This window comes from Parasteatoda tepidariorum, chromosome 4 (assembly GCF_982258835.1).
Source record: "Parasteatoda tepidariorum strain Cologne lab strain chromosome 4, Ptep-v5.0, whole genome shotgun sequence".
Classification (NCBI taxonomy): domain Eukaryota; kingdom Metazoa; phylum Arthropoda; class Arachnida; order Araneae; family Theridiidae; genus Parasteatoda; species Parasteatoda tepidariorum.
The window spans coordinates 11,258,669-11,272,526 of NC_141758.1; the positions used below are offsets into that span (position 1 = coordinate 11,258,669).

The window sequence follows — 13,858 nt, forward strand, 5'->3', positions numbered from 1 at the left end:
AAAAAGAAAGGACTGGAAAAAATCATCGGAAAAAAAGCACGTCATAAACTATTACATAAATTTTACGTTCAATTCTTTTCTGGCCGTTGAACCCGAATTTAATGCAACTGAAAGGAACTTTAATTACTTTATTTTTGATACAATTATATAACTTATAATAGTATTGTTTTAAATAAAATAATGCATCTCAACTAACAATAGTTTCTCAGGAGTTAAATCTTTTAAAAATTCATAATAATAACGAAAATATTTCAATTTAATACAATTTTTCAAAAAAAAAACCCAATTAGTTGAAAAAAATGTCAATCATTTATTATTATTATTATGCCACAACACAATGAGAGTGATTGTTAAAATTTAAAACAATTTCAGAATTGCTTATGAATCCTAATAATTTTTTTTTTTAAATGCTAGTTTAGAATTCGAAAAATTCCTTTCCGTAAGCCTAAATTAATTCTTAAGTATTAATTTTTTTAAAAATATAAATATATATATACTTATATAATTTTATTTTAAAAAATATTTAACTACATTAAATTTCAGCTCAACGACCAGAGTTGAATGGGTTTTGAAATTCATATAATTATTGTCAAAGTTTTTCTTTTTTTTCCCCTGCTTTCTTTTTCCTGCATTCAACTTTTCCGGTTTTTTTCTTTCCGATTCTCTTTTTTCTACCCATTGTCTTAAACAATAAATTTATTTGAAAAAACTAAGAACGTTGCATGAGCTACATAATTTGGATAATCCTTTACACCACCTGTAAAAAAAAACATTTTGTTTCAGAGTTATTTCACGAAAACATAAAAAAAATACTTAAAATATGACTAAAATAGATTAAAGTATTTTAAGGTATCCGACTAATTTTGACAAAAAAAAATTTTTTTTCAAATATTTACATAAAATTTTAAGAGACTTGTTTATTTATTTTATTATGTGTAAAAGCTTATAAAACTAGCAACAACAAAAAGTAATATTATTATTATTTTTATAAATGGTCATTTTTAGGTAAAAATAAGTCCTTTTTTTTTTTTTTTTTTTTTTTGCATATATGCTGAAGACTGTAAAAAAAAATTCTATTTCCTGAAACAAAAAATCCTTTGAGGATTTTCTTTAGAAGGCTATCAGCTATGTTATAAAATAATGGCATTCGAAAATTGATATTCTACTTTTTTTCTTTTTGTTAATCTTAATCTGTAGTTCAAAACATGCGTGTTATAATCATAAACACTCCTGATAACATGGAGACAATTATTTTAAAGACAACGTGAGATACTGCGTTTAAGGTGGTGTAAAACGTGAAAAAACCTGATTTTGAGATAAACGTATTTAAAGACTTAAGATCATTAGTCTATACCCACTGTTATCACTTTGCGCGAAAACTGCTGTAACTTTGTAAAAAATTGGATTACCAACAAAAGTAAAGTCTCTTTTAGAAATCTAAGAGTATAAGAATTCTAAATTTATAGAAAATTCAATTTCGAAAATTTTGTCTAAAATCCTGTTTTTGCATTAGTCAGATACCTTAATCTATTTTCTATTAAAATGATATCGTGATTTCGTGCAATACATGCATTCAATTTTATCCGATACATTACATCTCCAAGGATGATTTTTTCAGGTGGTAGGGAAACGGCAAATGAATTACAATGAGAGCCGTGGTGGCTCAGGAGATAGAGCGCTCGCCTGCCAATTATCCAGGTTTGAATTCCAGCAAAGGCTGGTCGACACGAAATCCGCACATGCTCACATTGACCGTAATGCTATCATTAAACATCCTCAGTGGCAGACGGATCATATGAATTAGAGTCCCCTTGCCGTCAGGCTAACCATGGAAGTTTTTGTGGTTTTCTTGGCTACGGGGCTGAACATTTGTAGTGGTAAACTTAAAATCGGGTCTGCTGTTCAACGGCGGTTATAAAATAAAATAAAATGAATTACAATGGAAAACAGAAATATTTATTTTGATCTTGCCAGAGTACATAAACTTGCAATCTCAAGAGTATCATACATCAAGAGTATCATCATCAAGAGTATTATACATCAAGAGTACTATACATCAAGAGTATTATACATCAAGAGTATCATACATCAAGAGTATTATACATCAAGAGTATTATACATCAAGAGTATCATACATCAAGAGTATCATACATCAAGAGTATTATGACAAAAGTTTAATTTATACAGAATGATTTAAACATGGACGGAGAACAAGCGGTTAACCACTGAAAGGTAATAAGAAAATATAATATAATTCAAAAATATAAATATATATAATAAAATATTTAAATATAAGTAAATATAATTCAAAATAATAATCAAAAGTCTTTAGGTAAATATATTAGAACATTCTAATTAGGTGAATATACCTTGCATATTATACAATACGAAGCATATACTCTAGTACAACACTTAACTTGAGAAAAGATGACTAAAAACATAATTAGGAATTCCTCCTTTTGACCTTTGAGTTCTGTCGGCTGGAAAGTGGTTTCTTAACAATTTTCAAAACTAATCATACCGCATATATCACAAACTGAAAACTACTCCTTATGCGGAATACAAATTGCATACTATTTTCTTGTAAACCGCTAAAGTTTTATTTTTCTACCAGTAATTTTCGTAGTGAGGCGTTGGACGCGTAATTTATAGACGAACAGGATGGAGCGAATAGTTTTCTTGAAAAATGATCTGCTATTTCGTACTTTCATGGGAGTAGATAAATACCATACATTTCGTCGCTCTCATTACACCTGAAATGGGGTTGAAGATGCTGTTTTACCCCATCTTTACCCCTCTCTCTCGCCTCTCCCCGTGTGGTCTGTCTGCCCCACTTTTGCTAAATGCTGAAGCCGACGATGCTTTTATAACCTTTTTCCTCACTTCTTTCTGAGAATAATGTGAGAGGGGGGGGATTTAAAGCTTCGAAGAAGTTCGATTTCCCCCTTTTTTTTTATTGAAGAATACGAATGAAAGATAGAATGGCGTAAAAGAGTTAAAGAATTTTTCTTCTATTTTTTTTTTTTTTTTTTTAATTTTTTGCGAAAGGAATTCTTTTCTAATTCTGGAATTCAAGCCTGTGAAGCTAATGTGACAGATTCCATGGATTGCATTCGTAAAGATGATTTAAACCAGCGGCCAGGACGGTAAAAATATGGCTCGCGAGCCATATTTTTACCGTCCGATCTTTAATCAACTCTTGAAATACTTCAAGCAAAGTTTTCAACCCACTTGCAAAAGTGTTATTTGGAGAAACCATTTAATGGGCCATTTACTCATAGCAAAGGTAAATTAAAATACTTTTGGAATTGGTTGGTTGGTGGTGGGCTCTGGGGAGAACTATAGATATCCATCCATGAGTGTGCAAAACACAGCCGGCTAACTCCTTGATGTTGTCGAAGTACAGACGCTCGATGTCAAAGGGGGAGAATTCCCCTAAAATAGAAAAAATAGATCTAAAAAAAAAATAGATGAATTGAAATAGATAAAGGATGAAAAGTTTAGTTTGCTTATTAGAAAATTTTAAAGCCTTTTTTTTCTGTGGTAAGCTGGTTTATTACCATCCTTAGGTGCTATGAATAATTAAGGAAATTAATGACTTTTTGCTTTTTGTTTTCTTATTTATAAAATGAATTTTATAAATGATTCCAACTGTAAAAAGAAATTATGCATTTTATAACTTTTTTACATTCTAAAACTGACATGAGGTCTTCAAATTTATACAAACGAACTCCATCAGAACAGCAAGGAATTAACAACTGGAAACCCAAATTAAAAAGGGCCAAATTGAAAATTCAAGCTTATATTATTAGGACCCAATTCTAATGGGTTGCGCGGCGCATCAACCGAAAATTACTGTAATCGAATAGAAAATACTGATTTGATAAGAAAAATTCATTTTGACTTAATTGTAATTTCTTTCCGGTGGGAAAAAAAATCACTCCCCAATACTTTCGCCAAAAGAAATTTTATTCGGCAAATTTGCGATTTTATCGCATTTGGCGAGGTTTCGAATGGTTAGCTCGGGCCCTGCATATATATACACTTGTATGCTAATTTAAAAATATCACTTCAGACAAGGAACATATGACCTTAAAGTATCGCAAACTGAAATGTGTTATCGCCTTCCCACCACTCCATTAAAAAATCCTGGTTAGGAATATAGTATCATGCAATTGCACCAAAACTGTAGCTGGTAGAAAGAAACCGATTGTAGATTTGAAACCAGCAACCCGAAAATATCGAAAATGCTTTCAAAAATCTATCGCAATAGAAAAAAAAATTATTCCCGAGAGTAATAAATTAATAGGAATGTTAACACATTTATTAAAAGCTTTTTTTCTTCAATGGTTAAGATATTGCATATATTTAAATAGGAACTAAATTTTTCTTTATTTTCAATTTCGAGATGCATTTAGATGATTAAATTCACAATTTAACCATGAAATGAAAATTACCTTTGTAAAGATAGTTAAAATATTGCTGCAAACTGGCACGATCGTTGTCTGGAAAATATTGGTAGCGTTGTAATACTTAAAGTATTAAATATTTTCTAATACTTAAGCTATATTGACATATCTTTAAGGCACATTTGCCTCACAAATATATCGTATACTATACATATGTTTGTATAATTGATTTGCCGAGTTAGGTAACACAATTTAAGATTCAACTTTTAATATTAAGATTTATGTGTTTAAATATAAATGTTGAGGCATATGATAAAATATTTTTGGGGTTACAGATTATTCTAAATCAATCAAAGCAATTTTTTCTGATAGAAATGAAGGATTCATATGAACATTACAAAAAGTTTAAAACAATATGCTATCAATTTACGATACACAGTAGGATTTTTATCCCGTTTACTTCGGTTAAAATTCTGTTTGGGCAGAATTTTCATACACATATATTTTCTCGTACAAATTTAAGGTCATTGTGAACCGTGTAAAAATTAAAGCATAGCTTTATTTCTTAAAATGCTAGGAAACAGTGTTCTAAATCCTGAGAACAAAAGTTATTTTAGCAACAGATATTGAAAGAAGAAAAAAATAGCATAAAAATATACACTTTTTTCTTTTTGTATAAAAATGCTCTTTAAAAATTCCAGAAGATTCCTTTGTCAGTAATTATCCGTTACCATCATAAATCAAAACTTTATTTATTCAATGGAAATGATCATAATTTCAGTACTCAATGACACAGAAAAAGAAAAAAAATATATTACTGGAACATCCGTGGCAATACTAATCAAAATTCCATTCTCGCCCAACTATGAATGACGTCATACAACTTCCAAGTTCCTTTCCAAAACGAACTGTTTGAGACAAGAGAATCGTCTGCTAAAGGGGAAAGAAAGTAATAATAATAAAAACACATACTAAAACTTTCACTTCTTTGGCGGCAACGAACGGAAATGCCAAATTTAGAATGGAAACTTAAGTTAGAGAGTTTTACTGAATTTAAAAATAAGAAAAGAATAAAAACAACTTGAAGATTGTTCCATTCCATTCCATCATCATCTTTCCGATGATGACATAATGAGGGCCGCACAACAAGCAAGGGCAATTTAATATCCTGACAAAAATCTCGTTTCATGATTTGATATTCATTTGTTGCGTGTAGTGAGTTAAAAAAAAATAGATCCATTGTTTCGGAGAGATTGTAGTTCGGTTTATCGTCTGCTCTTTCATGTCGTTTAGAACGAGGGAGGTCCTGAGAAAGCTTTAATCAACGTTCTTCTTCTACCTTTTTTAATTGAAGAATGAAACAAATAAGTAGAAAGTAAGAAAATATTTAATAGGACGCAAGAAGAAAAAAAAATTCTCGCATTTTTTAGGTTAATATATGAGAGGGATTTTGCCGTTAATGAGAAAAACTGGAATATGATGAAGCATTAAGGAATGTCGTAAAAGTAGAATATGTCTTTATTTTCTGTTAATTCTATTACCACATGAATTGGAATATGTTAATCCTTCCATTTAATTGCTTCAAATCTGAGTTTTTTCGGGAGTAGATATTAATGAAATTCGAAGTGGGGGGGGGGAAGGAAAAAAAAATGCCTTTATGAGATCAAAATTCTTTGAAGGTAATACAATATGAGATATTCGGCCGTCATTTTATTTTCATTTTTTTTTTACTTATTTTGTTCAATATGTCTACCCTTCTGAAATTCACATCTTTACAGTGTACAGAAAAAAAAGTTAGTTCAAAACTTAAGATAGCTCTGTATAATTGGCACTTTGAACTGAGATGTTTTATTTTATAACCGTCGTTGAACAGCCGACCCAATTTTTGGGGGGTTTACGAATACTAATGTTCAACTCCGTAACCTTGTAATTTTGAAACTACGCCCGAAGAAAAAGGAACTCCTGGATCAAGCATTGGGAGAAATTTTCATTCTTGGAGGACTTGTTTTAATGATACTGCGTTGTATGTAGAGGAAAACCACGAAAACCTCCCATGGTTAGCCTAATGGCAAGGAGACTCTAACCCATGATCCGTCTACGTCTACCACTGAGGATATTTAACGCACTGTGGTCGGTGCGAGCTGAGCGCAGAATTCGAATCGACCAACCACCAATGGGATTCGAACCAGGTTCACCACATTAGAAGGTGGAGTGGGCGCTCTATCCCTCCAACACTCTTAATCGGCCAAAGCTCAAAAATGAAAAAAAGAAAAAGTAATATTGCTTTTTTTTCTTTTATAGACAATCAGAATAGACAGGGTTAGTCCTACGTCATCAACGACGTCACTAGCTCTCCCCGTTCCAAACAAAGTTTTGAACGGAGGAAACAATATGGCGTTTCTCATGTAGTTAAAAGTGGGTCAACTAAATCTTTGAATATATTAATATAGAGTCGAATTTAACCACTGAAATGTCAAGAAAAAGTGTTGCATATATTAATATTATGTTAATCTCTTTTTATGATATTAATTGGAGTAGCTTATTAATTGTAAATGATTCTGAAAACTTTTTGTATGTATGATTGGGAGAATTTGTATTTAATATAAATTGTACTATGTATTTGTATTTATCTACCATATAAATTGTAGTTATAATCTGGAAATCGGAAATTTGTGAATCTTATTGTTTGAAAAATGTTATTTCTAATTTATGTTTAATTTTTCTTAAAATATGTATATTATATTAAATCAATTTTTTTTTATAATATTGAGACAACTTTATTAATTGTAAATAATAATGAAAATTTAAAAACAAATTAAAAGTTATGTAAGGAGCATGAATAAAGTCAGATAAGTTAGTGAAAATTATAAAGCATTTAAGATACGTTTTTAAAATAGTAAATTTACCAATAAATTTGAGCTAAAATGATAGGAAGTAAAAAAAAAAAAAATATGTAAACAAAAGAGTTGACAGATCTTAAAACATATTTACAACCAAATTCTGAAATAAATTTGGATGACTTGAATGTTACGTTCACTGTAACAAATAAAATATTACTATGAAGGTAATTTAAAAAAATTTGATTTAGACTGTTAAATGCAAATTTTATTCTCTAAAAAGTGATAACAGTAACATTTGCCAAATATAAAAGCTGTATAACTAAATATGTATACATGCATTAAAGAGTTAAGTTTCTAAATAAAAAATTTCTTAAAAATTTGAATTATATTTATTTGAAATGCATGCGAAATTAATATTATTATATAAGTAAAATTTAAACACCTATGTGAATACATAGATTAATAAATATGAATGTTAAATAAAAGTTTCTGTATGGGATAAGTATGTTTTAAAGAATTCTAAAAAATTCATGTTGCACTTTCTCATCGAATAAAATAGGAATCTGAGATTTTAAGATAAATTCATATATAACACCTAAAAAAATTGTTCCTCTGACATTTTAAAATGAAAATTAGAAATTTAAAATAATTTAGCTATTTTATATATTAAAATTCTGGAAACTAAGCATAGTATTGACCCTTTTAACATAACACTACACTGCACTATCATAACACTACACATTAACATAGCACTACACTAGTAACGTTAAGAATAATCTAATATTAATTATCTAATAATAAGTAATCTTAATTTTCTCAAAAAATTAATGCATAAAATTATTGTTAAAAACTATTTAATGACGATGTTGACAAATATAAACAAGAAAAACTCTCAAGTCAAAATAAATCTCATTTTAAACTAAAACTCTGTGCACATTTAACAATAAGTTAGTAACATAATTTATTCCTATTTAGTAGTTAAAAACTAAAGCTAATGAGAATTAGCAACAATAATCAGAAAATCTTAAGCAAACAAAGTTTACAATAACTACAAATTTCATCATCAGACATAATTAAATAAACAGACATTAGTATTGATAAATGCAATCTAATTATAGATTAAAAATTACAAAACGTTTTTAAAAACAATGCATGCCTATCCATAACTAAAGAAAAAAATTAGATGTAGATAAAGAATATGTAACAAATTCTAAATAAAATAAGACATTATAATAAACATGAAACAAGAGTTAAAAATATTGACGCTTAAATTTTTATACATCAAAATTAAAGATAACTTGACCATTTTGAAACTTTTTTTTATAGCATTTAATGCACTTAACTCGTAAAACCTACTGATACTCCGTATAAAGAAAACTACATAAATTAGGAATAAGTCCCTTAGAAGCGCTATATAAATTTAGTTATTTAAATAATAAATTAAAAATCTTGCCGTCTTAAATTCACATAGGAAATGCCATTGAAATGGTTCGTCCGAAAAAATGTTTGGAACGCGTTTGGAAGGAGGCGGGGTTTGACGTCATAAAATACGTCATCACTGTCCCTGTCTATAGGGCCGAGATGGCTCAGGGGATAGAGCGTTCGCCTTTCAATGAGGCGAATCGGGTTCGAATCCCAGTCGATACGAATTCCGCATCTGGCTTGCACCGATCACAGTGCTGACGTGAAATATCCTCAGTGGTAGACGGATCATGGGTTAGAGTCGATGGTTATAAATATAAAAAAAAATCGGAATAGATCCAGAATAGTCTGGTCGGTAGTGCGCCGGGCCCATGTCCAAAAGTTCGTAGGTTTGATCCCCGCTGGTCGAAGACTCCCGTGTAGTAATTGGTGACTGATGCACGTTAAATCTGTCTAGTCGCAAAATCCGCCGTGTTCAAATATCACATGTTCACATAACAAAACAATACTACTTGGGGGACTGACTCACATTATATATTCTTCGACTGATCCAGGAGTTTCCTTGTCTTCTGGATTGGGTTCAAAATTACTAGCCTACTGAGTTAAACATTAGTAGTCACAAACCCAAAAATTGGGTCGGCTGTTCAAAGCCACGGCGGTGGAGCAGCGTCGCCCACGTCACACAACCACAAACCCGTTTATAAGGCGGGTCATATTCACACAAAGGAGAAAGGACATAGAACACAGAAAGAGAAAGAAACATCCATGCTCTGAGTGGGATTCGAACCCGCAACCGTCGGCTCCGCAGTCAGGCACGCTAACCACTCGGCGCATCTGGTCGGCAAAATATAACATAGAGTATAAAAATAGAGTATAAATATAAAATAGAGTAATGTATTTGAATTTCAAAAGCGCTTACTTCAAATCATTTATTAAATTACGCGTGCTTGTGAATTGAATAGTTTTCGATGCAGTTTTTACTCCGATTTTTTTTTACTTACTTAAATGCAATTACTTTAAGAGGAAAAGTTTCAAAAAATTATGAGAAAAATTTTCATATTTTGTTATAAGGTCGAAAACGCTTATTACAAATCATATTAAAATTAAGCGTGGTTGTGAATTAAATAGTTTTGATGCAGTTTTTGCTTGATTTTTTTTAATGTGCTTAAATTTTATTACTTTAAGGGGAAAAGTTTCAAAAATGTTCTTAATTTGTAACGTATTATAAGGTCAAAAACACTTATTTCAAATCATATATTAAATTACACGTGCTCGTAAATTGAATATTTTTCGATGCAATTTTAACAAGATCTTTATTATTTGCTTACATATAATCTCTTATTAAAATTTCAAAAAAATATAAAGGTGGCTATAATTTAAGAACTAAAAGTAAGACGACAGAATTTAGCATGACTGAATGTGTTAAGAGATATGCAAAATTATTTACACTTTGGGGTTGATTTTTTCGAATGTTGAGCTCCCGAAAATAACTTCGAAGAATATATGAGCTGCAGGTCTATAGCTATTTTAATTTTTTTTCTAAAAAAAAAAAAAAAAAAAAAAAAACGAGATAAAAATGACATAATATTTTTATATACATATTATAAATCATTATTTTTTTATGTAAATTTTATAATTTTCTTTATCCAATTAACAACTTGGAAATCTAAAATAATTATTATTCATTTAATTGCCAGTGCGATACAAATATAGAAAAATAGTTAGTTGAAAGATACACATGATGAAGTGCAATTTATTTACGATACCCGGGCACGTGCCTTGAATAGCTCATTTCAAAATTTTAAGTTTAAAAAAAAAGTAATAATAAATTACATAATGATGTTTTTATATACATATCATAAATTATTATTTTTTACGTAAATTTTTATAATTTTCCAAATTTAATTAACAACTTATGAATCTAAAATAGTTATTATCTTTTTAATTGTCAGTGCGATACAAACACTGAAAAATAGTTAGTTGAAAGATACACATGATGAAGCGCGAGTTACTTGCAAGTAAAAAATAAAATAATAATAAATGTAAAAGTTCTACAATCTTCCATCGTTTTCTCGTTTTATAGACTATATTAGTGCATTGTAAAAAAATAATAATAATTGGTTTTTCATTCAAATTTCCTGAAAAATAAACGTTAAAACCTTCGAATTATGCAAAAAAAACAGTATTTAAATGTATTTAGTGATGTGCAGTATTTGCAACTGCATCTAAAAGAAGATTAACTAGCATACACAAGGTCACTTCTGTTTAACAAAAACGAACATTACAGTGTTCAAAAAGACATTGTTACTAACAATTATGTTCTTTGTATGGAATACATTAATAAAAATTTCAAAGATTTATTGCAACTTCCGTGAAACTTTCCACATCATCGCGTTCTAAAATTTATATCTCCTTGAGTTTTTTTTCATGTTTTACAATTCTAAGATAATTTATTTTTATCTAACTATAAATTATTTTAATTATAGTGGGAAAATTACAAGCAATTACTCTTTATTTATCTATAATGTTAATTATCTTTTCATGCGTTGGGTATTTGAATATACGAAGGAAGAAATAATAACCCTTTTATAGTTCCTATAAAAACTAATATTTTGCTCTCTCTGTAGGTAAAGATAGTTAAAATATTATCTTATCAAATTTACAATTAAGAATGAAATATCTTAACATAATTATTTCTACCACGATAAATGTACAGCTCTGACTCAAGGATTGTCATTGTAAAGGACTGATGTTCGATTCCCATGGGCGGCTTGAAGTCCACATTTTGATCGATGGGCACCAGCTTGTGAGGAAAGTACTGATCCGCTGTAACGAGAACTCCTCCAGACATAAAGTCTGGTGCTATTTTAACAAGAAGTGTCTACATTTCTAATGAGGGTGCATTTGGAGGTATGAAAGAGTCGATTGACCGCAAAGCAAAGGTTACCACGTCCATTCGTGCCAAATCAAGGCAAAACTATTCACCCCACACCCCAATACGAAGTGACTTACCTTCGTAACCATAGTTCTCGAAACCACGTGATACTGATGTCTGAAAGTGTTCTGAAAGGCGTACCATAAAGGCAGTATTGCAAGCAATGCCACATTGCCATCATTCTGTTCGTCACAAAATTACGGAGCCTTCATCCCCACCATCCCCTTGGCTCACAACAGGCTGATACTTTATTTCACTTTACTTCACTTTTAAAACTTTAATTTAAATAAAATAAAATCTTCCGTGATAACTGGAAGCGATAACTTGCAACCATCAAACTTGGCAAACTAGATCCTGCTTCTTTTTTAATAGAAACCTTTAGAAAACGAAGACTTGAGGTTTGAAAAGAAGAAAATAAAGAATGACAATAAGTATATTAATCGAATCGCGTATCCGTAAAAATAATTAATTAAAATGCGATCTTTCTCAATTCGGAAAAAAAATTAATTAAACTTCTTGTGTGGAAGTAGGCTTTCTTTTTCATTATTGAAAGCCAATTTGAGGAGAAAGTTGTTTACCGTTAAAAAAAAACAAAAGAGTGCCTGGAGGTGATCAGTTGAGAGTCACACCCCTTTTAAAGCTCAGAAAGTATTGCATCATGGTCAAATCCCACGATTTGACGTCATCTGTACGCCCTCTCTCTTTTACCTTTGATGACGACTAATAAGGACGTTTATTGAAATCTCGTGACTAATTCTAGACGTAAGAAGAGTTGTACAAAAATAAAAATACTGTAAAATTTCAAATTGTGTTACTTTTGGATTCAGCTCCTAAGGATACCAAAGAGGGGATTATGAGGGTGGTAGTCACAAAAAATATTTCTTTCTTTTTAAACAGCTTCTATAGCAGCCTACTAATAAGGTTCTTCTCAGCAGTAGCAATATTCACGTTAATCTTGGACTTTTAATGCCTCAAAAGAGTTTCTTTTGCCTACTATGACAAATCAGACTCGTCCATTAATTAGTTATAATGTAATATCAGGATGAAGAAACAAGATAAGCCTGTCCACCATGATGTATTAATAATATAAATATCAACAAAAATCAGATCCATCTATCAGTTAATTATGATTTGATATGAGGATGAAAAAACTAAGCAAGTCTGTCTACCATAATGTAATAATAGTATAAATATTTAAATTTGTATCTGAAGTCAAAGTTTAAGTGGTATGAAACAGAAATATATATATATACTTCCACAAGAAATATGAAGATAATACAACTTTTTTCATGTGCAGATCACTTTTTATGACTAGCCTTTAATGGGTTATTGCAGGAATGCTAACTGCTCCGCTTCCTGCAAAAGTTTTAATAAACTGGTAGCGAATGAAATAGAAAAACCTTCTAGAATAAGGATAATTACGCCAACTCTTTAAAAGAATCACAACTGCGATAAAGCTGCATTTCATATGATACTTTGAATTTTTGATATGTACCCTACAAAAAATGATCAATCGAAATCAATAAAAACATTTATTGATATCAATAGATTTTTATTGGGCTGTACTTGTTTCGATTGATATCTCAACTGATATCAGTAGTGCATTGGTATCAATAGATGTTGAACAGTAGGGTATTCTATTGGTCTGTACTTGCTCCTATTGACATTTCAACTGATATCAGTAGTATACTGGTATCAATAGATATTGATCAAGAGAATTTTATTGGTCTGCATTTGTTTCTATTGATATTTCAACTGATATCAGCAGTGTATAGGTATCAATAGATATTGATCAGTAGGTACTCTATTGGTATATACTTGTCTGTATTTCACACTTCAACTGATGTCTGCTGACAACAGTATGGTACTTGTATGAATAGATGTTGATCAGTTCTGTATTCTACTTGTTTTATCTGAACTGATAGTATCAACAGATCTTTTTTTGACACCACCCTACTAAAAATAATCTTAAGATTTTCTTAAGAAAATATCATTTTCTTAAGAAATTCTTCAGAAATCTGAAGAATTTCTTAAGATTTAATTCTATCTCCAAAGTATCTTAGAATTTTTGAAGACATTTTGAATATCTTTAGGGTGAATTAAGTTTGAACAAAGATTTCTTAAGATTTTTTTCAGCTCACATAAAATTCGTCTTGTGATATTTTCTATAATGATCAGATCTTAGTTTCTAATTAATTCTGTGAGAATTTCAATAATTTTCTAATTAAAAGTATACATTTTAATGGTTTTCT

General features: G+C 30.1%; 1 long non-coding RNA gene across 2 annotated transcripts; it reads right to left on the reverse strand.

Moving 5' to 3' along the window:
* Positions 1 to 1,974: 1,974 nt before the first annotated feature.
* On the reverse strand, positions 1,975 to 12,103 carry LOC147810682 (uncharacterized). 2 transcript variants are annotated; one of them, XR_015432850.1, is made up of 2 exons: positions 11,684 to 12,103; positions 1,975 to 3,435 (listed from the first exon to the last, which is right to left on the reverse strand). It is a non-coding gene; the product is annotated as an uncharacterized LOC147810682 (long non-coding RNA). The 2 variants fall into 2 exon arrangements; XR_015432851.1 differs by lacking the exon at positions 11,684 to 12,103 and adding an exon at positions 5,228 to 5,583.
* Positions 12,104 to 13,858: the final 1,755 nt, after the last annotated feature.